At 35.1% G+C, this 27,972-nt stretch overlaps 1 protein-coding gene across 4 annotated transcripts in view; it reads left to right on the top strand.

Moving 5' to 3' along the window:
* LOC125825807 (eukaryotic initiation factor 4A-2-like) overlaps positions 1-27,972 on the top strand; it is a 468,338-nt gene that overhangs the window by 363,617 nt on the left and 76,749 nt on the right. The window contains exon 1 of one of the 4 annotated variants that reach the window (XM_049505100.1): positions 17,341-17,345. The exons of the other annotated variants lie outside the window; for them this stretch is intronic. The gene's annotated coding sequence lies outside the window, so the exon portion shown is untranslated. Of the gene's footprint in view, positions 1-17,340; positions 17,346-27,972 lie in introns of those variants that run through there. 4 annotated transcript variants of the gene reach the window in all.

Below are 27,972 nucleotides of genomic sequence, written 5' to 3' on the forward strand. Positions count from 1 at the left end.
TGACTTTTCCCATGTTTAGCTATCAACATTCCTACACATCATGATACCTTTCCTATCACAAGTCACAACCTTGAATCCATAATTCAAATTCAAGGTAGTGTTAAAAGTTAAATGTTGAGAGTTCTTTCGAATGTTTTGAGAAAGTCCCTTTTAGTCCTTTTGATGAGTTTTCTACATATTCTAATAATTTGTTACAAGACTCGAGCAAGTGAGTATGAGTGAGAAGAATGTATTCATGAGTCCACTTTATCATTACAAGATCCTTCATATCATGAACCATAACTCTTGAATTCATAATTCACATTTAAGAGAGAGTTAAGGGTAGAGTTCAAGAAAACCTTTGAGTTCAATTGTGAATCCTTGAGATCAACTATCGATTTGAACTAAGTATTGAGAAAGTAATTCAGAGAGAATGAGAAGAGTCATAAACCTGAGTTCCTTATTGATATTTTGACCCTTGAGTCAAGTCGTTCATGCCTATAACTTCCGCATGAACACCATCAATTTAGTATCAGTTTCTTCAAGCTCTAAGCCTTTAAGTGTTGAGTTCTTAATCCTTTTTGAGAAGTATCTTTGAGTCCTTGAGTTGAATATTTCTTTCTCATAATTCCGCATGAACATTATAAGTCGAACAGTCTTGAGATGAGAAGTATCTTTGAGTCATTGAGTTGAGTAGTTCATGCTCATAATTCTGCATGAGCTCTGAGTTGAGCATTCTTGAAATGAGTAGTATCATTGAAGTTCTTGAGTTCCAAGTATTTGAGTTCTATCTATGGTTATTGAAAACCTTGCATTGAGTAGTTCATGTCCATAATTCGGTATGAACTATATTTTAAGAAGTTTTTTACAAACGTTTTTAACTTTGTTTTAAGTTTTAAGTTTTGAGTTCAGTAAAGAGTAAAGTTGAAGTTCTTTTCTTCAAAAACTATATGGGGACTATGTATTTCCAAAGAGATTTAAAATGTTTTCACATTTAAATAAGAACGGAAACTGATATTTCCAAAGAGCCTTCGGGCTAGTTTTCAGAAAAGAGTATCGCTTTCTAAATAAAACAATAGGGGAAACTGAGATTTCCAAGATAGCCTTTGAGCAAAGTTTTGAGCAATTATCTCAAATCACTGAAAGAAGTATGTTTTAAACATAAAGAACTAGTATCATATTTTGGGAGTAGCATTGAGCACCGAATTGGGGGCGAGCATGAGTTCAGATAACTCACGTCTCCATAAAACCATGTAGCAACCATGGGTAGAAAAATGTCATACTTTTTAGATGAACCTTTTTCACAATTGACTAGTGGATCCACTTAGTAGTTCAGGTCCTATGCTGATGGCAAAGTATAGGATGGTCCTTTCCAGCGTGAGGTAAAGTGTTGTATTATCACTATAGCTCTTAAGTGATGGTTGTCAGTTAGAGAAACTCCCACATAAATTGTAATATTTTCTTATATGAGAAAAGTTGAGTTTGTTATTGCATTATCTTTAACGAACTGAGTTGTTTTACTGTTTTATAAAGCTTTCCATATATTGCATGTGTGTTGTTGCTTTATATTGAGCGGAGTATCCAGAGTTGAGTATCCAAAGTTGAGTATCCAGAGTTGAGTACCCAGAGTTGAATATCATATCCTTGAGTTGAGTATCTAATCTCTGAGTTGAGTAAGTTTGAGTAGTTTTGAGTAGTTTGGAGTATTCCTTGAGTTGAGTAAGATTAAAAGGAGGTAAGTATGTTTCCTTCTTATCAAGTTTCAAGCTTATGTTATGCTTTAGAATTCCTCTTACATGCTCGTACATTCCACGTACTGAGCCATTTGGCTTGCATTTTCTCGTGAGGCAGACACATGTATTTAGGATCATCAACAGGAGCTTCGTTGATACATCTGAGAGTTCGAGTTAGCTATGGTGAGCCTCCTTGCTTCAGGAGGATTTCATTTACTTTTCAGTTTAGTCAGGATGTCGTGGGTCTTGTCCCGACTTCCATCGTTATCAGTTAGAGGCTTCATAGATAGTCAGTATAGTTGAGAAGTCTGTATCATTTATTTTATTAAATGTTTTAAAGACTTAAGTTACCTATTTTATGGTGAGTTGAATAATTTATTTTTATTCAGTTTTCTTTTGAGTTAAAGCTTGTGTTTAAGTTTAATTGAATTTTATTCAATTTTTAAGCTTTTGTATGCTTGAATCAGTTTTCCGCTTGTAGTTAGCCAGGATAAGGGTTCGCTTGGAGACCAACAATGGTTCTCAAGTTTCGATCACATCCAGGGTGCAGGCTCGGGTCGTGACATACCACACGGGGATATCACAATTATAGGCTAACACAAGCATAAACACAACATAACATGGGCAGAAACTAATAACAATTATTCGAACAACCAATACTACACAAATGATTCAACATGGTAACAATCATGCATTGAACACTACTAAAAATTAAATACGGGGTTCAGATCACCAACCTCAAGATCAGATAAGCGAGTGCTAGACTAGAGAATCCACAAACAAAAATGCCCGAAATCCCCCGATCAATTGATCCCCACGCAAAAATGATAAGTACAGAAATCTAAAATATGGTTGTGAAAGTGCAAAGGTCGGAAAATACAAACTGAAGGGAGTTTTTGAATTTAAAAATGGTTTTGGCTTTTTGACCCTTCAGTTCGCGCGCCAGTCGGTGACGCTCACTTAAGTTGCCGACCATTCAACGATGCGCCGAATGGCTCTTTTGTTCTCTGAATTTTACAGAAATTTTAAGTTGATCAAAATGGAAATCCAGATCAGGCTCGCTAACCTGTTCCGCGAGTCGCCGATTGGTGCCTGGGCTCGCCTACTTGCACCCCTTCCCAAAATTTCAAATTTTCAACCTACAAATTCAACACCCATTATTCAAACAACAATATTAAAAATTCAAAAACTTGGGTTGCCTCCCAAGAAGTGTCTTATTTAACGTTGTGGCACAATGAAGATACGCATTCAAGCTTCATTCTTTGGATTAACCAAGGTATCACTCGGTAGACCCCCTTTTTTCCTTAGGTTTAAATGGGACGAGATTTGGCCCATCTGCTTTTCTAGCTGCTAAATGTACACTGAGTAAGAGGTAACCGTCTAGTTCAGAGATTAGACGTCTTCCTTCATTTATTTTAGTAGTTTATCTGACATTTCCAATTTCTTGAGAATACGTGCAAGCATATCCTCTGTGCGGAAATTTTTAGGATCAACCTTTTGCTCTTTTGATTTTTTATGCTTATGCGGGGGTACATCATGATCCTTATCACCATCCCGCTCCTTCCAGTTAGTTCCACGATCACGCTATTCCCTATCACGGTCTCTCCAACCTTCATCACGCTCATTATTACAACCTTGGTTCCTACCCGGCCTTGGATAGTTCGGACGAAAACCTCCTCCTTGATTTACCAAAAAATGTACTTCCTCATTGTACAAATCCTCAAAGTGTGCATCATCGGGGTTCGCTCCACTAACTCCAACTGCATTCACAACATTAGAACCACTACCCATGACATGCTGTGACAAAAGATCCATTTGGGTCATCATTTTAGCCATGTTTTCATCCCGCTCTTGGTCTTTTTCTATTTGTTCCTTTGTCATCCTGAAATGCAAATGAGACACTTGATCTTTTCTAGTGTACGAAGAACGGTTTTGTCACGCCCCGAACCTATACCCTAGACGTGGCCGGCACTCGAAGACCATTGTTGGCCCAAAGTGAACCCTTGGCTTGGCTTTCTTAACTGAGCAGAAACTTAACTTGATAGCATAACTCAATGCAATGAAAGGTTATAAAATAACCAACTGATAAAAATCTAGCCAAAAAGGCAACTCGAGTCCCAACATAGAATATTTACATATATACATAGATGAGAGACTCAAACCCAACTGACTGACTGTCTATGAAGCCTCTATATCACTGAGAGGGATGTTTGGACAGACCCCACAACATCCTAATAAAACAAAACTAAGAGAACAACATAATCGAGTCCTCTGGAACACAAAGAGGCTCACCACTAACTCTGAAGTGCTCAGCTAGATCAACGGCGTGCTGAATGCTGACCCTGGGTACCTGTGTCTGCATCGTCATAAGATGCAGGCCAACTGGCATCAGTACATTGAATGTACAAGTATGCGAGATGGAAAGCTAAACCACAACTTAAGCTTGGAAGGAGTACAAAGGAATTCTTACCTTGGCTCTGTTCAACTCATGAATAACTGAACTCAATATATAAAGCAATAAGACACGTGCAATATATAAAGCTTGTCAAATAGTGTGAACAACTTAGTTCGTTAAGGATAAAACGATAACAAACTCAACTTTACTTATATAAAAGTAATATAACTTTAGTGGGATATTCTTTAACTGACAATCACCACTATGAGCCCTAGTGGTGATACAACGTTTTACCTCACATTGCCCAAGGACCATCCTATACCTTGCGGTGATATAAGAAGCTAACTTTACTAAGAGGATCCACTAGCTTAATCTTACGTGATCATCTAAAAAGTATGACCCGTTAAATCCCATGTTGGCTACATGGTTCTTATGGAGAGTTGAGTTAATATGAGCTCGTGTCCCCAATTCAGTGCTCAAGATTACTCCCAAAAATACTTAGCTCATAAGTGTTTTAAACACATCTTTATTTATTTGAGATAATTACTCAAAACTTTGCCCGAAGGTTCACTTGGAATCGATGTTCCTTTTTCTTGAAAACTAGCCCAAAGGCTCTTTTGGAATCATAGTTCATTTTCTTACTCAAATGTAAAAACATTTAGAAACTTCTTTGGGAATACATAGTTCCCTAATAACTTTTGAGAAATGAACTCAACTCTATACTCTTTACTCCTTACTTGACTTGAAACTTGAGCCTTAAAATGAAGTTAAAACATTCAATAAAGACTCTTGAATAACTTTAAAAACTTGCTTTGACTCACTTCTTTAACTTCTAGACTCAACTCTTAACTTCACTTGACTTGGAAACTAACTCTCCTTGAATTGGAATCATGGATTCAAGGTGTTTGATCACATGTTATGGACGAGTTCTTGATGTTTAAACGTACCTTGGAGTATTGGAAACCACTATGAAACATAGGTACAACACCTAGGAACATGTATGAAAAAGTGGGGGAGGACTGGGAAAACTTGGCGCTTTGAGAGGTGTGGAGCGCCTGACCAAAAACTTCAGAGGGGGCCTGCTGGCGCACTGATGGGCGCGCCACCCCAAGGGGGAAAGTTCAGAGCCCCTCTTGGGGCGCGCTGACAGGTGCGACGCCCCACCCTTTTTCCCCGTAAACCGACTTTTCTCCTTAGTTTTCTCCAACTCTAAACCTTCTACACTTCAAAGTTTCCAGCCCCAAACACTTAAAATCATAAACCTCTCAACATACAATAGATTTAACTCAGAAACACCACCCGAACCATACACCAAAACCAACAAGAACTTCAACACAACACAACTACACCTTTAACAATTACAACCAACAACTTCAACAAACATATTCAATCTTTTCTCAAAAATTCAACGAGCTTGGTGTGTGGGGGAAGGAATCAACCCAACACTATGAACTCACATACCTAAAAGGGATCACCCCTGACGATATCCACAACGATCCTTGACGAAACCTTGCTTGATTTTCTCTTTTTTTCCTCTTCTTCTCCTTTTCTTCTCCTCTTCTCTCTTAAACTCTTACTTTCACTGTTTAAAAATGAGAAAAATTTATCAAAATCAGTATAACACATTCATATATATCCAAAAGAAAAGGCTAGGGAAAAGACCAAAATACCCTTACAAATTTCCGGACAGACTTTCCTGCCAACTGCCCAACTTCCGAAGGGCATAACTCACTCATACAAACTCGGAATCGAGCAAACTTGGCGGCGTTGGAAAGACCATTCCACGAACTTTGCAAACATAACTGGAACTACACCTAACTCATCCTGAGCTAGGAGTTATAACTGTTCAAAGTTGGCCAAAAACTCCCCTTTTTCCCATACTTAACCCAATTTCCAGAACTTTAAAACTCTTTCCAAAAATGAAAATTTCAAATTTTTAATATTTTTCCTAGTCATCAACTTGCAAGATGTCACAGGTTTATCTTTTTGATCCTATTAAGAAGAGTAGAGGCTAATTCAAACGGTTGCTGCATGATCCTTCCTTGAACGAGTTAGTCATCCACACCTTTGTTGACTGAATCTAGACTCCGATAGAAATGTTGTAACAACACATTGTTTAGGAGTCCATGAGTTGGACATTGGAGCAGCAACTTCTGGAACCTCAGTGATGTCTTATGTATTGGTTCACCATCCAACGGTTTGAAGTTCTGGACATTATCTCTCAATGACATCATCCTCGAGAGAGGGAAAATCCTTATGTAGAACGCCTCAGTGAGCTCTTTCCAAGAGGTAATTGAGTCCCTTGGTAGGTCGGCCGACCACTTAGTTGCCTCCCTAATAAGAGAAAAAGGGAACAATCGAAGTTGGACTAACTCCTCGGAGATGTTCTTTAAAGAAAATGGACCTCAAACGTCCACAAAATTCTAGATGTGATCAATGGGGATCCTTATGAGCTAGACCTCCAAACAAACTCTTCATTTACAACAACTACAACATCGTGCTAGTCACATGAAAAACCGCATTTCCCACGACCAGAGGCAACCGAATAACACCCACACTACCCAACTGAGCTTCATTTACATTGTGGAAATTGCCAATGTCATCACTGTGTCCAAGTTGCCTAGCATTGCTCCCATTGACACTCATCTCGTCACCTATTCAAGAGAAGCCAATAAAAAACAAAAATAAGTTGATTCAACTACAACAAGACTAATTTAAAACTAAACTTCACTAAAAGAACTCTAAACACCACTCCCTGGCAGCGGCACCATTTTTGATGACGCTCAACTACACTTCTTCCAATTCTAAGTGTAGGCGATTGCAATCAAGTATAAACCCAATGAAGAGTTAGAGTCGATCCCACAGTGAGTGATCCGGTAGAGAATTCAATTACAAAGTAAAAGGCATATTCTAGTCGTTTGTAGAAGTAAACATTATTGAAACAAGTTAATATAAATTTCAGGGGTTGACAACTAGTGCCAAATGAGGGGATTAGAGTGAGCAATTAACAACTACGAAAATAGGCGATAATCAAGTAAAGAAGGATCCTTGAGGATGTGATCGATTAAACACCAATTTCTCTATATGGGTGATTATTATCTACTAAAAGACGTTGAATCTTAGTGGGTAGGCTAGGCTTTAGATGTAATAGCCATCTCTCAATAAACTACCACGAATCAAGCGAGTTCTCTCGAACCTCGAAAAGCATAACACTATGAACATCCCAAAACCTTAATTAATCTACTCTCTCTCAAGCTAGATTGGTAGGATCTAATTCAAATTCACTTTCTTTTAGCAACAATAACCCAATCACTACAATCATCAATTGATAGTTTTAACTCTAAAACCTCTTTCTCAAGCAAGCCTAGAATGCTAAACTAGAACTGTATTTGCAACTATAATTCATGATTTAAAACACAACTATCAATCAAACCCACTTCAAGTCAACATTTAAATCAGTAAATACTAACACCCATAAGCTAATTAGAACATTTAATCACATAATCACCCCTCCCCCAAGAATGGGGTTCTTAGCCACACATCATAAAAAGCAATAAAATGTTACCAACTTTGTTCTCCATCAGTGGGGTAATAAATTGCAAGTCTTCACAATGTTTGGAATCAATTCAAAATCAAAACCCAACTCAAAATCCTACTCAAAAACTACTAAAAATAGTGTTTAGATAAAAAAAAACCAGAGTTAGAATGTGTGGGAACTTTTGAAACTTCAGAACTCCCTTTTTATATTTTAAAAATCGCATTTATACTCTTCCAGATTTTCAACTTTAGGACCAATCGGTGGAGTAAGTCGAGCATCACCAACCCAGTTGGTGATGGGCCAAATGCCCTCTTCCATCGCCTTCTTGAATTGACTCTTCACCATTCAACTTTTGTAACTTTAGGCGATCAGGGTCTCCTTTGCCAATCCAATAGGCGGTTCATCGAGTTTCACATTCCATCGCCGAGTTGGCTTTTTACCTCGGCTAGCCTTCTGAACTTTTGGCGAGCTGAACAGTCGCTCGACGGTTCACTGAGTGTTCTTGGAGATCATCAACCTTGCTTTTCTTCAACTTTTTTAGCTTTTCTGCTCCTTTTTACACGATAATGTCCTTGCCTTGCTCTTTTGCATTCATTTATGCAAATTATCATTTTAGCATCAGTTTAGAGCATAAAGTAGGTATTGAGGACAGTAAAACTATGAATATTAAACCCCAAATAAGTCGAAATCCCCGACTCATCAGTGCTACTTAGGAGGCCGAAGCCGATATGATGTCTTCTTAAACTTTTGATCGAAGCCAATCATTCAATTTTCAAAAGCTCCAAACACAGAAACTTGTAGAAAAATCAAGTGAACAATAAGGTGTCTGAGCTATTTGTTCTAGCAAGTCATGATTAAATTGAAATCACTATAGGAACACTCTAAACGACGAAAGGAAGGCATTTACACAGAAATGACTTGGAGGGTCTTTACAGAGGAAAAATATTGAACTTATTAATTAATAGAGCATTGAAATTGGGGATGGAGATTGAAGAAAAAAAATCAACTGCAAAACATTTTTGAATTTTGGGAAATGTTTATGGAATCTCATGTTTTTTTATGATTTCAAGAATGAAAGATGAAAAGGTTGGATGTTGGAGAAAGGTGAATTTATGCAGGTTTATGGTTCGAGATGGCGGGTAGATGGAAGATGAAAAGGCACATTGGAGAACAAAGGGAGAGAAATATTTCTCAGAAACGGTTTCAAAAATTGAAATATTTTTAATGTTTTTTAATATTGGGATTATAATTTATTTTTGGTGGGATGAAACTTATTTAATGTTTCAAGTATTGGGATTCCAATATTTTTTCATAAATCTGTAATATATCCTCCAAGTTTTTAACGTGATCAAAAGGTCCATGACCCCACAACTCAACTCCACTTTTTCATAATCTAACCTAAAAAATAAATCAAAAAGAAATTTAGTAGCAATTTATTCAATTAAGTTTTGTAGGTGCCCCCCATTCCAATTAATCTCCAAACACTACACCATCAAGTACAATTATTTAAAGCGCAAAGTCCCCAAAAATATCAAAAATCCATTATATTTAGGAATGTTAATGAAGAGTAGCCTACTTGAGTTACTCTCTATGACTGTTTATATAGAAGAAATTTTTTTTCATGTTCCTAACAATGTTTGTTTTTAATTTACAATCTCATTGTATATAAATAGTTAAAATCTAAATATATTAGATAGTTTAATATTTAGAGGAAGAAGAAGAATCTTTTTTTTTTGAAAAGGATAAAAAGGTCATAAATTATTTGCCAAAAAGGAAACTAGCCCATTTTATTGAATCTTGTAACGCCAAGATTAGAAACGACAAAGAAGTCTCCTAAAAATACCAATCACTTTTTTTGCACCTGGATGAACTTTAAAATGTGAATATTTGCTTTTTAGTTTTTGGTGTTTTGCTAATTTAGAGGTTGAAGCTTCTGCATGCACTATACATGTGTCATGAACGAAGGTTATAGAGTTCTAAAAATATGTGTTCATTTTATTTTATACTGAAACGTAAAAAGCTAAGCGATAATTACAATTTATTTGTATTGAGAGTTAAGGTGCAAGTAGTTCAATTTGGTGGTTCTCTATTGACATGTCGTTAGTGTTTTTGGGTTTACTTCTCTAAAATAGTAGTGTGGCAATGCCAGTATTAATGTAGAATTTTTCATATGTTTTGTAAGTAATGAAGTTGTAATTGTGATTGTTGGAACATTAATTACAAAAGTTTTTTTCACAATGAAATAGATAAATCACGTTGAAGCATTAAGAACCCTATTTTCTTTTTCCAAGGTTGTTTCATTAACTTATGTCTCCATTCTTCATTGATTTGGAGAAAAATAACCTAAACCTTAAAGTGAAACCGATATGCTAATTGAGCAAATAAAAACTTAATCAAAACATTCAGTACCACAAAGGAGATAGTATTTTACAATCTCGAGATCTCAACAAAGATGCACACGAAAACCTTAAGGAGCTGGATTAAGAAGAGTCTATTTACATGATATATTCTCTCTTGCAAATGAATTTCAATGAGATAATTTAAATTTTTATTAGTATATACATTTAAAAAAAACCACTAATAGAAAACGAATAAATATTCATGGAAATTTCATAAATGTCAAAAGGTAATTTTGAAATTTTTTTGTGGGTCTACGTGGTGAACAAATAGCTTGTCATAATGTGAAATTTGTGTTCAAAAAGTGTTGAAGTACGAGAATTATTTGAATACCTTCTTGCATTTCAATCTTTTTTTATACCAAACACCATTTTAGAAATGTTTCTCAATTTTGAAAAAACAATAAACTATACAGTAGTTTTATCGTTTCTGCAAAAATAGAAATGCTTTTAAAGCTTTATAGACATAAAATTGTTGGTTGGACTACGATTAACAAAATGTTAACCAAATATAAAATGTTGCTTGGGCGCTGATTAAAAAAATTAGGGTTACAAGAAACCAACATACAATCATGGTTGTAGACAGTAAAATTTTATTGATAAATCCATATTAAATTTTGGATTAATACATAAATTCATGATATATTGATCAATTCAAAGTACTGATTAATAAAGTTGGATTAATATTTAAGTTGAAATTATATGACTAAAACAAAGTCTAAATTAGATTTGGGCCAGTCCATCAAGTTGACAAGGTGAGCTTAACTCATGTTCTTCAAGTATAAGGTCCTCTTAAATTACTTGAAGACCAAAACACCTCCAAAACCCTAGCTCCAACTATATAAAGGGGTTCTAGTAAGACTAGAAGGAAGAGGAAGTACAAAAGGACGCCCGGAAATACATAAAAAATCCTTGTTCTTCAGTGATGATCTGCAAGTCTTTCGTATACAAAGAAGTCTTCTTCTCCAAGTTTCCAGCCGCAAGTATTTAATCAAATAAAGAACAATTGTGAAGAGAACAATCAAGGCATTACATCTTCTTTATTAAAATTTCATAAAGATTATAACCTTTGACAAATTCAAATATAAATATTATCGTTTGCTTGCTATTTTTCTTTTCTGATTGTTATATTTCAGGAATGAAACTTAGTCACTTAGAAATTGACACGCTCATAGGATGTTGGATGGACCATAAATGAGTCTCGTAGAAAGGATTAAGAGGAAATAACATGAGGCCTTAGTCTACGAATTAAGATGACGCGTTGTAGTAGCTTCTACGAATTAAGTGAAACAAACTTAGTAAAATTTTAAACTTCAACCTGGGTTCTATGGATTGTAGAAGGAATGATAGACCGTAAAATAAATAATGGACCGTAGGAGGGTCTCATGGGAATTGATTAAATTTTTGAGTTTTTGAAGTTGGTTCGATGGTTGACTAGTATGGTCCGTAGAAAGATCTATCGATCATAGGTCCATACTGTAGGACTGTTAGACAGTTATTTATTAAGGGTATTTAGATTTTTTTTATATATTTAATACTTATACTATGTCGTTTTGACCCTAATTTTAAGACCTATAACCACCTTTCAACTCCTAAATCTACCCAAATCCTCTCATTCTCTCAAATTCCCAAATATCATCCATATTAATCCCTTCCAAATACTCTCAAACTTCAAGGGAAAAAAATCTAGGGTTCAAGCTTCAAGTCACATTTTTCTCCAATGAGTCCTAAATATTTTCAAGTTCTAAATTCAATTTCACCTAAATTACCCAGGATTTCATGCAATCTCTATTAGTCTTACTTGATTTACTTGTTCATATTCAATCATCTTATGTATGAATTGATAAAACCACGTGATTTCCAATTGATTTACATAAGACCCGTGCTTTAATGATGATGAATTTATAAAGAAATCTTATTAACTAATGATGCTTATGAGATTGTATCAAAGAATGGTGAAAAGTTTTCTCACACATTATGAAATTAAGGTTTTGAAATATTCTCACATTGAGTATGAACTAAGAATGCTTATGGGATATGTATCAAATAATGGTCAAAGGTTTTCTCACATATAATGAAATCATGGTTGTAAAAAGTTCTCACATATAAATAAATCATGTTTTTTAGGAGCTACTCTAATATGAACTTATGATTGGATTGGTAGTTTAATTTTGTACCTTTCTAAGTAAGATAATATGAACGTGTCACCTTTACTATGCTTTCTTATTTATCCTCCTCCCGCTCGTGGCTAGTTGATTGGTTGATCGTTGAAGACTTGGTAAGTCGTCATTTTCTGAGGAACGTGTCACCTTTACTATGCTTTCTTATTTCTTTAATTTTCAAATGTTGTATGTGGTTTATGGGTTAGATCCCAACCAGTCTTTTGATTTATTACATTGACTTGTTAAAACTATGATTAGACTTCCACTATTATGTCAAAATCTCCTATGATATGAGATATCTTGTTTAATTTCTCTTATTTTCTATTATGTTTTGTTGGATGTATGTCAAGTGGCTTATGTAGAGCCTCCTAGGGTCTTATACGACATGTCACATCTAGGGTATACGTTGAGTCCTGACAAACACGGTATTTAGAACTTAAGGTTTTAGAAAAGCTCCTAGAATTTCTGAAAAGCTGTGTTGAGTTGAGTCTTGTTCATAAGTGTGAAGCATGCCACATTCATTAATATGAGGCTTTAAGGCATCTAGGAAACTTCACTTCTTTCACTACTCTAAATTCGTGTCATTGAGTTTATGTTTATAAAGGTCCTTCTCCAAACTCTTATCCAATGCTTTTTTAGGATTTGGCTTTTCAAAGACCTTATGTGAGAAGGAATGCATGTGAGAATGTGGAGCTTGAGGTTTATTAAGTTCCAATCGACCCTTTACCCGAGTAAGTGACTCATGCCGAGTTTTGAGCCACTTTAAAAGTCTTGGCTCAAGATATGACAACCCAAGAAAATAGAGAAGTTGTTTCTCCCATGAACCCAAATATGGGTACGGTGGCAACAAGGATAAGGTACTTCACTAGGATAAATCCTCCAGAATTTCATGGATCGAAGGTTGATGAGGATCCTCAAGAGTTCATTGATGAGGTGTATAAGATAGTGGAGATTATGAGAGTATCGCAAGTAGAAAAGGTGTAATTGGTTGCTTATCAACAATAAGGTGGTTCTCAAGTTTGGTTCAAACAATGGAAGGAAGAGAGGTCTTATTAATGCAGGTCCTCTCAATTGGGAGAAATCTACAGGAGAATTTCTTGATTATTTATTTCCCTTTGTGATGAGGGAAGAAAATGTGCTTGAGTTCATTAATCTTCGAAAAGGGAATATGAGTGTGAAGGTGTATTCTTTGAAGTTCACTCAATTAGATAAATATGCTCCAACTATGGTTGCCGACTCTTGGGAAAAGATGAGTAAGTTTGAGTCGGGTGTGTCTGAAATGATGTTCAAAGAGTTATGTACCGTCATGTTCATTAAGGAGATGGATATCTCCTATTTGATGACACAGGCCCAACAAAATTGAAGAGGAAAATCTAAAGGAGAAGTCTAGGGAATCAAAGAGGGTAAGGACCGGAGTTGGTGACTTTTCTCATTCTATGTCCGGTGGACATGTTCGTCCTCAATTCTGGTAAAAGTTTTCATGTCAAGGTTCTTCCAATATTCCAACTCATAATTTCAGCAATAAAAATGTGTCTAACCCTAAACTTCAAGGAAGTGGTGGTAATGGATCTTCTACTCGCACTTACCAAAGGTGTGGTAAGAATTATTTGAGAAAAATGATTAGTTGGTACGGATAATTGCTTTACTTGTGGGAAGAGTGGTTACGAGATGAGAGATTGTCTGATGATTGCAAGTAAGGGAATTAAGGGATGGTAGGAACGCTCAACCTAGTGGTTCTGGTTCGGGTGCTCCATATCAGAATAGGTTTTATGCAATTTAGACTCGACAGGATCATAAGGGTTCTCCAGATGTTATGATCGGTATATTCAAAGTCTTTCATTTTGATGTGTATGCTTTGCTTCATCCGAGTTCTACTTTGTCATTTGTTACCCCTTATGTGGTCATAAGATTTGATGTTGGTCTTGAGATCCTTTCTAGTCTTTTTTTTCTCTACTCCAGTTGGTGATTCTATTGTTACTAGGAGAGTTTATTGAACAATCCCTATTTTTATTTCCCATGGAGTCACTCATGTTGATATTTTAGAGCTTGATATGTTAGATTTTGATGTTATTCTTGGGATGGATCAACTTTATGGATGTTATGCTTCCATAGATTGTAGGACCTGATTGTTCACCTTCAAGGTTCCGAACGAACCTATCATGTCATGGGAAGGGGGAACAATGTTCTTAAGGGTTAGTTCATATCTTGAAAATGCTACGAAAATTATTTCTAAAGATTGCATTTATCATTTTGTTCGGGTTAAAGTTATAGATTCTAAAACCGCTACTTTTGAGTCAGTTCTAATTGTAAATGAGTTTCTGGAAGTGTTTCTTGACGATCTTTCCGGTATTCCTCCCAAAAGGGATATAGACTTTAGTATTAACCTTCCCCAGATACGCAGCCTATCTCTATTTCTCTTTATCATATGACCCCCATAGAACTTATGAAATTAAAGGATCAGTTGAAAAACTTATTGGATAAATGATTTATTGGATCGACTATCTCACCATGGGTTTCTAAGATTTTGTTTGTTCGAAAGAAGGACGGTTCCCTCTGAATGTGCATTGAATAAGTTTACCATTAATAATAAGTATCTAATTTCAAGGATTGATGATTTGTTTGATAAACTCCAAGATGCGAGTTCTTTATCCAATATTGACCTCCGGGCGGGTTATCACCAATTGAGGGTGAAGGAAAATGACGTTCTGAAGACGAATTTTTGAACCTGGTACGTATGGTCATTATGTGTTTTTGGTTATGTCTTTTTGGTTAACTAATACCCCAATGATATTTATGTATTTGATGAATACGATCTTCAATTTTTTTTGACATGTTCGTGATTGTATTCATTGATGATATTTTAATTTACTCACAAAGTGAGCATGAACATGTTGAGCATTTGAGGATTGTATTAAAAATTCGGAAGGATCGTGAATGGTATGTTAAGTTTAGAAAATATGACTTTTGGTTGAGGTCTATTGCTTTCCTTGAACATATTGTCTCTGGTGAAGGTATTAAAATTGATCCTAAAAAAACCGAAGCGGTTAAGAATTGGCCTAGACCTTGGTTCACTTTAGATATATAAAGTTTCTTGGGGTTGCCGATTACAACAGAAAGTTTGTGGAATAATTCTCCTCTATTGCTTTGCCTTTGACGACATTCACTCAAAAAAAGGTGAAATTCATACGGACAAAAGCTTGTGAGAAGAATTTCCAAGTATTAAAAGATAGATTCACTTCAGCCTGAGTACCTTCATGAATTAATGTTAGACAAATATTTGGATGTTCACTAGGGCTATCAGGGAGTCTGCTAGACAAACATGAGTATGCTAAGATTTATAATTGGGAAATGGTAAGGTTGCATATAGCGCCCTTGTCTATTATATCCAATCATGGTACGTAGTTTACATCTTAGTTTTGGCAGTCATTTCAGAAGGGTCTTGGTACTCAAGTGAAACTTAGTATAGATTTCCACCCTCAGACCGATGGACAAGTTGAGTATACTATTCAGACTTTGAAAGATATATGAAGAGCTTTATTTATTAATTTCAAGGGTAATTGGGATGATAATTTGCCTTTGATTAAGTTAGCTTATAATAATAGCTATCTTTCTAGCAATGTGATGGTATGATTTGAAGCTCTTTATGGTAGGAGTTATAGGTATCCTATAGGTTTGTTTGAAGTTGGTAAGGTTGCTTTAATAGGACCCGAGTTGGTGCATGAGGCAACGAAAAAGGTTCGACTTATTCAGGAAAGGTTGAGAATGGCTCAAAGTTGACAAAAGTCTTGTATCGATGTCAGAAGAAGATAACTTGAATTTAATGTTTATGATTAGGTCTACTTGAAAATTTCACTAATGGTGTAATGAGGTTTGGAAAAAGGAGAAACTTAGTCCCTGATATGTGGGTCTATATCAGATTTTGAGATGTATTGACAAGATTTCTTATGAATTAGAGTTAGGAAGGGTTCCATAGACACTGGGAAAGATTTTTGGGAAATTTAAGTTGCTGAAGTTTGACCTACGAGTGAACAGGATGAATTGTAGGGTGTTGGATGGGATGTAGATGAACCTTGTAGAAAGGATTCATAGGAAATAACATGAGACCTCAATCAACAGGTTAAGATGACAAGTCATAGTAGCTTTTACAGGACTGAGATGGCTTCATAGAAGTTGACCTGACTTAGTGAAATTTTGGACTTGAACTTGGGTTCTACGGACCGTAGAAGAAATGACAGACCGTAGGGAGGTCTCGCGAGAATTGATTAAATTTTTGGGTTTCTGAAGTTAGTTCTATGGTTGACCAGTACGGGCCGTAGAAAGATCTACAGACCGTAGGTCCAAACTATAGGACTATTCGATAGTTATTTATTAAGGGTATCTGGGTTTTTTCCTATTCATCTAATACCTATACTATGTTGTTTTGATCCTAATTTTAAGACCTATAACTACCTTTCAACTCCTAAATCTACCTAAACCCTCTCATTCTCTCAAATTCCCTGAACACATCTACATTCATCCCCTCTAAATCCTCTCAAGCTTCAAAGAAGACAAATCAAGTGTTCAAGCTTCAAGTATATTTTTTTCTCCATTTCTTTTGGGCTTTCTTTATCAATGTATGAGGGAAGTTCATCAATGGATCCCTTTCATCCATTGAGTCCCGAATATTTCCAAGTTACAAATTCAATTTTACCTAAATTATTTATGATTTCATGTAATATCTATGGGTCTTACTTGATTTTGAAATGGTTCTGACGAGTGGTTTTGTACCGATGGGAAATGGTTCCGCGAGTGGTATTGTACCGATGGGAAATAGTTTCGTCAAGTGTTTGACTGTTATGATTTGATGAAATTGATAATTGTGATTGAGATGCTTGATGCTTGTGATTGACATATTTGATACTAGTGGTTGATTAACTTGATACTTGTTGATTGTTGACCAAATCTTATGGGTTGTGTACTGTAAATTGTTAGGTTGAACTGATTTCTATGTAGGTTGTAGTTGAAAGGAGTACTTGTATTCTAGCTTAGTTTTATATTGTTTAGTGGATCGCTTGTTAAGTACCATGTTATTTGGTACTTACCCCTTGCTTTTACACCTGTGTAGGTTCCGAACCCGAACCTGTGTGATCTTTCTTCTTTATCATTATCTTTATTTGAGGCTTTTAAAGGATATAATGAGAGGTAACATCTTGTCATCCCAGCGGCCCCTCTTGTTCCTTATTTTATATTTTGTTCTATTCGAGAAACAAAGACATTAAGACTTGTATTTATCTTTCAATTTGATTTTCATACATTAGAGGCTTGTACACGTGACAACCAGATTTTGGGGGTGTTTATAAAATTTTCCGCTTTTATGCTATTTTTTATTTATCTTCCGCATTTCTTTTGTATTGTTGGATTTTAGGTTGAATTGTTTTGGTGGGTTTATAAGAGTGTCATCATGTGCATTTTTGGGTCATGACACCTAATATGTATATTAAAGAACACATACACAAAAAAAACAACAAAAGAATACTAACAATTCGTTCTGAACAGAAAGCCTACTAAACTTAAATGCTTCTTTGGATTTCTTATCCTCTTGAGCCATCAATGGATCCTCTATCATGTAATTTGATAAATGTGCTTCTGTGTTTATCTCAACATCTAAATGTGAACTAGATGTTATTTGAAAAAAAAGGGTAGTTTCTTCCCGATAAATCTTTGCCTTTTGTTTTCCTTTTCCAATGTCACTGTAGAAGTTGATCTTTTCACAAGCGCTTGTTCCAAATATTTTAACAATGATGTACCGATCATCCTGAACAAAGTGGAAAACTAAGAAGTTGCCCACTTTCAGATCATGTTCAGATGAAAATTAAGGCCATCCCCGCCGGATAGCAAATGAACCATTATGGTTACACACTATAACCCATGTTTGGCTCAAAGTTTCACCATGATGGGTGTGATAAGGTTTGGAAAAAAGGGAAAGTTTAGTACTAGATTCATTGAACCTTTTGAGATTTAGAGCTGAGTGGGAGATGTGGCCTATAAGTTGGCCTTGGTACCTAGCTTGTTAGCTAGGCATCATTTGTTTCATGTCTCCATACTTTGGAAGTACGTGTCGGATGAGTCTTATCTGCTTTCTCTTAATTCAAACGTGTTAGGTCTAGACTTGTCCATTGAGGAGGAGCATATAACTATCATGGATAGGCAGGTCCAAAAGCTTAGGACCAAGGAGATTGCTTCAATGAAGGCGCGGTGGAAGCACTATTCAGTTGGTGAGGCGACTTGGGAGATAGAGTCAGATATGCATGCCAGTTATCCTCAGCTTTTCGTGGCTTCAGATACTCTCTTTTGCTTTATGTTTGAGGATGAATATGGTTTTTAGTAGTGGCTAATGTAATAACCGGGTTGGTCATTTTTTATAATTTTTATAAAATTACCATTTTGTCCCTCCCAATATTGACCCTGAAATATTACTGATTGAGTTTTGAAAATTGGTTTCAAACTTTGAGTAAAATGTTGTGAATTTTGAAAGATTTGAGTTTGAAAGGCTAAAGTTATTAAAAAGTAGTTTTCGTTGTCCTTTGGAGTTTTGAGTGTCAGAATATAATTAGTTGATTCCATCAGTCCCGAAATGTGGAAATTGGTCTATGAGAGTTGTTAGTTTCAGATTCGGGGTCTTTTTGAGGATTTAAGGTCCTAAGTTATAAATTTGGGTATTTTTTAGCCTTTGTGTTGACTTTGGTCAATACTCAGGGTTCAGATGCTCAGATTGAAATTCAAAGATATCAGTTGGATTCGAAGGATGATTTTAGGCCTAAGAGAGGTCTTGGTTGAATTTTCAAAGGTATTGAGCTTGATTTAGCCTTTTTAAGCAGTATATTAGTTTCTTGTGACTTTCACAGATGTCGAGTCAAGGAGACCTCAAATTTGTATTTCAACAGTTTCATTAAGTCCCATACATCGAGTTTAGTGTAACACCTCGGATTCGGAAAGAAGGAAAATGTAGTTTTTAGGCTGGTGTATGTGTCTATGAGTCCCATCTACGGACCATAGAAGTTTCTACGGGTCGTAGATGGCAACCGTAGGAAGTAGAAAAATATTTTTTTCAAAACAAGTCCTAGTATCCTTTGTATGGTTCACCAGGATGACCTGTCATTTCATGTAACACTATTAGATAGGTCTCGTAGGTGACCCTAGACTTAGTGAAATCTTAGAGCTTAAAGTTGGTTTCTAAAGTTGGTATGTACAGTTCGAAGAAAAACCTACGAGATGTACATGGGATCTGTCAAAAAGTTGGTCAATCAAAAAGTTGGTCAATTAAGAGTCTCTGATCAATTTCTAAAGTTGACCAGTACAGTCCATAAGTCCAAATCGTAGATGGAGGTCGGTAGTTATTTTTAAGGGCTCTTTTGTCTTTTCCCTAATCGATTAATTTTGAACCTAATACTAAGCCCTATATAAGTATTCTAAACCTAAAAACTACCCATTCTGAATCATTATTTTAAACTTCCTAAATCCCCTCCAAGATCACCCCAAATTTTTCTCAAGAACTGCGGAAGGAGAAAGCTAGTATTTGGCTTGACGAGCTCCAATTCACCATTTTTGTGGGACTTGATTGCTAAGGTATGATATATTCATCTATGGAGTCCTTTCCTACATACGGTTCCAATATTCTTTAATTTTTACAAGTTAGATTCTCCAATCAAAGTTAGGGTTTTATTCAATCTTTATGGGGGGGGGGGGGGGGGGGCGTCGTGGAGGTTTACTAAAACCGCTACAAATATGCTCGTGGCAAGAGTAATTGTAGCGTTTTTCCACAATTTAATTTGTGGGGTCCCAAAAATGCCACAAAGGTTGGTTTGAAGCATCAATGTTATTATTGTTGTTGTTATGAAAGGATTTCACACATACTACTCAAAACATGATGTGAAAAGGTTTCCTCACAAAAGGATTCATAAGGTTGAAATGTTTTCTCACCTAAGTTGAATCAAGATTAAGGAGTTATTCTAAATGAACTCTAGCTTAGATTTGCTACTTAATTGTGTCTTTACATGGATAATAAGATGAATATAATTAATGATAATTCTGTGGTATTTATGCTTAGCACCCAGTGGACTAGCAATGATTTCTCATGTCCCATAACTATGTGTTACCATAGGTTTGTCTTAGATAGACATTAGCTACTGAATTCACTTTAGCTCAAGCTTATGGTTCTTACCTTGGCAAGTAAGGATATTTCTTTTCGGTGTGGGATAGACACTAAATTTCATGTTATAGCTCATATGGTTTATGTCGGTTAAAGGTAAATTTCCCACAATAATGAACTAAGGTTACTTTCTAAAGTATCTCACATATGTTTTTATAAGATGGTTAGCTTGCATTGACCATGATTATGATTTATTTTTTCTAACATGCTATTTTATTAGTTATCTTGGTCATTACATGTCATATAAAGTCTTTTTAGCATGATTTCATAACTCTAATGCATTGCTATCATACTTGGTAAATTCCATGTACTAATGCATACTTGTGCCTAAATTGTTTTACTAATGCAGGGTACGACACTCCTATTCCCCATACTTATGTCTAGTTGATCCTTTGAGATTTTTGAAGATTGGTGAGTCCTCATGATCCGAGGTCCAAGATTTTTTTTTTGCTTTCATGTCATTTTCGTTTTCATACTTTGTATGTGATGTATGCGTTACTGCCCAATCACTTTTCTTATGATGTAATAGATGACTTTGAGACTTATGTTTACACTTCCCTTTTTGTCAAACTCTTTTGTATGAAATGTTATCTTTTAAACTCTTTTGTTTCTATTATCTTGTATGATGTATGTTAAGTGGTTTGTGTAGGGCCTCTCAGGATTCTATATGTCATGTTACGTCTAGGGTCTACTTTGGGTCATGTCATTTAGTAAATTTACTTATATGGTTTGTGTGTACGGGGTTCCGAAAGAGATCTAAAGGGTCTTTTTGTTGAATTTTGTGTTAGCTAGTTTTATGGTACTTGGTGTGCCTCGCGATTGCAAAAGGTTGTGCGAACCTCACTTTTGCGAAGTCTAAGTAGCCTGACATTTGTGATCGCAAAGGGCCCTTTGGCTATCACGACCTTCGCAAAATCAAAGGCCAAGTTTTTAGCAGGGTTCGCATACTCATGGTCACTTTTATGACATTAGATGGGGTTTTTGATCTGTAAATTTTGAGATTTATGCCCCATTTTTTATTTTTGAACCTTCTTAAAATCCAAGGAGGCGATTTTGAAGAGATTTATTGTGAATCCTTTGGTAAGCTTTTATGACCCTAAAACTTCATATTCCTTTGATTATTTATAGATTTTATCGTTAAAACTTGATATTTTGATTGACAAATGACAAGATTTTTCAAGAACTTGACTTCTAAACTCATATGGTGATTATGAACTTATTTTAAGACCTTCTTTAAAATGGTTTTCACCAATGAGTTCCAAATGCCTTCGGTAACATCTTCAAGTAAAGATTTTTGGATTCAAACCTCATTTTCAGAATTTGGTTTTTGAGTTGAATGACCCATTTTTCAAAGAGTATGATATGAGTATTGTTATTTCCAAAATCTTATTGTGATTACTTGATTGAATTAGATTGTGTGGCTTTGGACGTTGTTCGGAAGGGACGGACTCAAGTCTTGGATGACTATTTGATTGAATTGAGGCAAATGACCTCCTAAACCTTGGAAATATGTATTTCTCTTCATTTTGTGTGATGGAGAGTAATGAGAATGAGATATGGACTCATTGTTCCACCTTATTAATTTTAATGAATAAAAAGAAGATTAATGAAAAGGCAATATGTGGATCATAATGCTTTGTGAATTACCATGTTGTGGCCCCTATTTGATTAACTGATGAAAAACTTTGGTGGCATGAATGTGGACTTAATTGCTTGAATTGTTGTCTCTTTCAAATGGGGTGAAATTATTTACGTGCCTTGATTGTTGTACACCATGATGAGAGATGTGACATTAAGCCGAAGGGAAATGATTTTCGCTAGTGATGTGATATAAAGCTGATGGGAAATGGTTTCAGTTAGTAATATTGTGCCGAAAGGAAATGGTTCAGATAAGTGATATGATATAAAGATGAAGGGGAATAGTTCTAGCTAGTGATGTGATATAAAACCGATTGTAAATGGTTTCAACTAATGATGTGATATAAAGCCGATGGAAAATGATTTTGTCTAGGGATATTAAGTCAAAGGGAAATGGTTTCGGTTAGTGATATGATATAAAGTCGATAGGAAATGGTTCTGGCTAGTGATATTGTGTCGAAGGAAAATAGTTCCGACAAGAGTTGACTATTATGATTTGATACATTTGACATTTGTGATTGATCTACTTGTTACTTATGATTGACATACTTGATGCATGTTGGTTGTTGAACTGTGACTATTGTTAGGTTAGACTGATTTCTATACAGGTTGTAGTTTTAGGAGGTTCGATTGGGATGAAAAGAGTATTCGTTTCCTAGCTATATTTGTTTTGCTTATCAGGTTGTTTGTTGAGTACCGTGTTGTTTGGTACTCACTCCTTGGTTCTACACTTGTGTAGGTTCAAGCCTAGTACTGTATGATCGCTCTTTTTTTTCTCCCATTTTTTAGGCTTGTTGAAAGACTTGAGAGGTAACTGTTTATCATTCCAGCAAGACCTGTTTTTCCTTTATGTTATGCTTTGTTCTATTTGGGAAACAAAGACATTGAGACTTCTACTTATTTTTTATTTCCGCACTTTATATATTAGTGGCTTGTACACATGACAACCAAGTTTTTGGGGTATTATAAAATGGGTAAGTTTTCTGCTTTTATCTTGTTCTTGTTTCTTTTTCCGCAATTCTTTCATTTCATTGGGTTGAGGCTCACTTGTCTTGGAGGAATAGACAAGTGTCATCACCTCTATTTTTGGATCATGACAGAAAGTATGGGAGAGTTCCCTATGTTATGTATTGCAAGGTCAAGAAAAGTCATGACTCTCGTTCGAGCACAAATTATCTCAAAAGGGAGATAATATAATCTCTTATACTTCGTTATTAAACGTTGAAATATTGGAAATGATTAATCTGAATAGAACCCAAGTAATATAGTTGTGTTTGAGAATTAAAAGTTGATATGGGAAGGTTGTGTAATGTTGATGAGAATGTGTGATCATAGCCAATACTAGTAGCGGATCTAGGATTTTAAGGTTTTGGGTTCTCTAAAAGTGGTGAAATCAAAAATATAAAAAAGATATGTTAACAGTGAGATTCAAACTTAGGCTCGTCAACACTAAAAGATCCTTAATCACTCACGCAAGAGCCAATGGACTAGTCAGATCATTTGTTCATTGGGTGCTCCATGTTAATTTTATACAAATACCTATTAATTTCTACATATATATATATATATATATATATATATATATTCTGAGACGAGGTTAATGAGTGCTCGAGAACCCCACAGACTCTATGTGGGTCCGCCCCTAGCCAACACTGTGTTCATATTTAGATTCCAACACATTAAATCACTCATCATTTCGAGTTCAGTTAAGAAATTACACACTTTTTAAAGTCGTAAATCACAATTATAATTCTAAGGTTCGTCGCGGTAAAGGGCACGACGTGAAACCTATTGCACCGGAGTTGGACGCAGTGGAAGTTGAGTCGCGACAACCGAAAAATGAAGGGCAAAAGTTTTTATGTTCCCATAAAATTTGATATGAAGGGGGGATGCAATTCAAGAGTGGCATCCCCCCAAAATCATAAGTCGTGATGACACCTATGTTTCCAACTGATAGGTAAACCAACTTAATTATTTTACCAACTTAATTTAGTATATTAAAGTGGAAAGATAAGTGACAAGCAAAAATATTGAACACTAAGTCTTTCACAAATATGAAATGCAGAAAAGTTGAATACCACCTAAGATTTAGTGTCTTAAGTTCAAGAGCTTCTACAATATGATACAAGTTCAAACTAAATTAAAAGTTAAAATGTAAGAAATACTTTATCTGAATACTAAGACAACTAAACAAATTGAGATATAAATGAAAGTGTGGGTCACAAAATTGCCAAGAAGCTCACCACAACTTCAAGATGATCCAAACTCAGACTTAAAGCTCCATAAGGTGCGCTCGTACAAGGAATCTAATATGCACCACAAAAGAGTACAACAAGTGTAGTATGAGTACAAAACCACGTGTACCCCATATGTATTATACACTGACAACGAAGAAATAGTGACAAGAGTATATAGAAAGTCATCCTTTAATTTTTATACCTCTGAATTATACTTATCAGTCAAGTTTCATCAAATAGGGATAATAAAATATCACGAATTTTCCAAACACCAATGAAGCACATAATCAAACATAATGAATGATGTACTGAAATACAATGCAATGCGACACCATGAAATGTATGCCTCAAATACCAAATTCTCTCTCAACCGTATACACATGATACTTTTCAAAAATACATCGAGAATTCGTGACTCATAGGGGACTCGCGAGGTCCATATACCAACATGAACGATCACCACGTATCTTTGCGGACGATCTCAACACACTATAATAAAATATAAGAATCCCAGCACGGACGATCTTCACCTGCCCAACTTATAATCATAACTTGTTCTCAAAATGGACAATCTCCACGTGTCAGACATTTACTCATACTCACTCTAATATCAATGCATGTGCACAATATAATATCAACAAAAAAGGGATGATGATGTGTCTCAATCAATCAAATGTCGGTATGACATATAACCACCTCAACTATCACAAATATACAAGTTCAAATAAGAAACACAATCACACAAAAGAAACCAAGTCAATAATACATCAGCTAATGTTCATATGTTTTGGCATTCTCGGATTACAATCCATCGTTTTATAGTAATCAACGTTTCCTTTATAACACCGGTACTCATACCTATGCCCATCACATCATTAGTACAAGACCCCCAACTTTCTCCCTTATCCATTGTCTATTCCATTTTTAATCTTTAATTAGAAAAACGTCCCTCAACGAAGTCTCGAAAGTCTTAACATACCTCGAATGCAGAATAACATATCACAAATCTTCAAGAATTGTCTTTTCCTTTCGCAAAACTTTAGAACGTTCTCAATCTATCAAATATGTATTATTTGTAAGTAAACAAGTACGTAAATATACATAATAGCATTCTTCTATTCCGGACTCCCAACAAAATTGAATCTAGTTCCACAATGACAAATATGTAATTTTATTTTTTTAAAATCAAAATCAAGATCAAAACCAAGCACACGACCAGTAATATCAACTATGAGATGTTGAACCTTAACCACCAAACATATTAAAATAATAATTTATCTAGCCAACAATCAAAATTTTAAAAACCAAAATGTTGAACTTTTTTGTGTGGCTTACCTGAAGCATTCTTCACTTTTATTTTTTCGTCGATGTCGCTGTGAAGAGAGAGCTCTCTTCGGTGGGGAGCCCTTCTCCGTTAAAAAGAATATGAGCTTGTTTGATATTATTGCTAAAAATTGTTTATTTTTAAAAGCACTTTTTAAAAATAGCCTTTTAGAAAAATGCTTTTGAAAATAAGCAATTTGTGTTTGGCTAATTCATTTGAAAAGTGTTTTTCATAAGCAAATTGTGTTTGGTGTTGTAAAACTAAAGCAAAATAAGACAAGAAATGTAGAAGATGAAAACAATAGAAATAGGGAGACAAGATATGAGAGCTTTTCTTATCAAAGTATTCAAGTGTATACAATATGAACCCTTATGCCTCTATTTATAGTGTAACATAGAGGCATACAAAAGGTTAGTCATAAACATGACATTAACATGAATATAATGGAGGAGGTTATAGAAGTGAAAGGTTACAAGAATAATGGTTATAAAGTTGGAGGTTATGGAAGTTACGATTATCTTCATAATGGAGGAAAGAAATGGAGATAATGGGAGAGAGGAACTTCTTGGTGTAGTGGACATCCACACTATAATATTTTATAACACACTCCCATGGATGTCCTCCATAGATAATATGCCTCGTTAAAACCCTACTAGGAAAAAACCCTGTGGGAAAAAATCCTAGTGAAGGAAAAAAGAGTACACATATCTTTTAATACACTTTGAATGTTGTCTCGTTAAAAACCTTACCAAGAAAATCCAATTGGGATAAAACCATGGTTAAGGAAAAGAGTACAACGCGTATTTTTATCACCCTGATAAAAACTTTACTTGATATCTCGGAGACGATGCATTCCAATCTTATATCACAACTTCTCAAATATTGATGCTGGCAATCCTTAGTGAATAAGTTTACAAGATTATCACTTGAATTGGTCTTTGAACGTCAATCTCACCATTTTGTGGAAGATCATGTTTGAAAAAGGCTTTTGGTGAAATATATTTTATCCGATCTCCTTTGATTGTATACTCCCTTCAATTGAGCTATATATTATTTTCGTATATGGTGGCTGGAATATCGTTTTCAAAGAAAATCATATATTTTCTGAATATGATAGATCATGATTCCAACCAAACACACTCTCGACTTAATTCATAAATCAATATTATCTCTACTTGATCTGAAGAAGTGGTTACTAATGTGATTCTTTGAATTTCCAAGATATTGGTGTGTCTCCATATGTAAGAAATAGTCATTTGCGATCGAGCTTTATGTAGATCAAATAAATATTATGCATCTACATAAATCAAATCATTTCTGACTCGGGGATTGATCATTTCAATTTTATTGAAGCTCATCTTTTCTTCTGAAAGAAAATCACACATCTTCTATGTGTTGAGTCACTTAATTTGTTAGTTTCTTGTCTTAACTTGAATGATAGTATGACAATCCTTTCACATAACTTTCTCTATGTATATCAAATAATCTTCTAGCATTTGCATAACCAACAATCTGTAAGTGCACCAATTGCACTAATACATGACATTTTAAATCATTTTTATGAGATCAAATAGATTCTTTCTCTGTCTTAAGCAGTCTCAAAACTATTGGGTACTCAATGGAATTGCTTTAAGAACTTTTAAATCCTTCAAGGATTTTCATATAACCTTCATCGTCTAGTTAGGCATAATAATCATTTAGTATGCATATTCAAGTATTTCATCTATTGCCAGACTGAAACAAGTCTCATTGAGTCCACCATTGGAGAATATATCTCCATTTAATAATGTCATAATTTTTGCGAAAACCATTTATGCCCCGAAGCACAAACCGCACTTTATATCTTACGGTTATACTTTCGCACAATGATTCATTTGTACCAGACATTATATTTTGATCCATGAACTATAAGATCAAAAACATCACTTTTCTAAGTGAAACAAAATATACTTGAATAAGCCAATCATTTATTTGTCCACACTAGATGACAAATTCGAATTTAAGATCATCGTAACCATTTATAGCATTGAGTGCTACTTCATATCAAAGATATCGTCGACAGTCATTTTGATATCTATTCCAATAAGACATAACTTATCGAGATCTCTTCATTTTTCATCATTTTCAGGTACATGAACCTTTGCCAAGGTTTTATGAAGTGTTATGTCATAGTGCTCTTTCAGAGTTTTACGTTTGGAATCGATTGGTCTATCACGCTTCTGGCGTACCATAGACTCTGTCCTTCAAGGACTATTTATTTGAGCATTCGAAGCTTAATTAAAACATTAGGACAGCAAATACATCTGGCAAATTATTTGCAACATTTTGTAAATGAATTATCTCTTGAACTTTAAGTTCACATTTTTTTTAACGAGGATCTAG

The sequence above is a fragment of the Solanum verrucosum genome, unplaced genomic scaffold, assembly GCF_900185275.1.
Source record: "Solanum verrucosum unplaced genomic scaffold, falcon-dt-bn FXZP01000247.1, whole genome shotgun sequence".
NCBI lineage: Eukaryota > Viridiplantae > Streptophyta > Magnoliopsida > Solanales > Solanaceae > Solanum > Solanum verrucosum.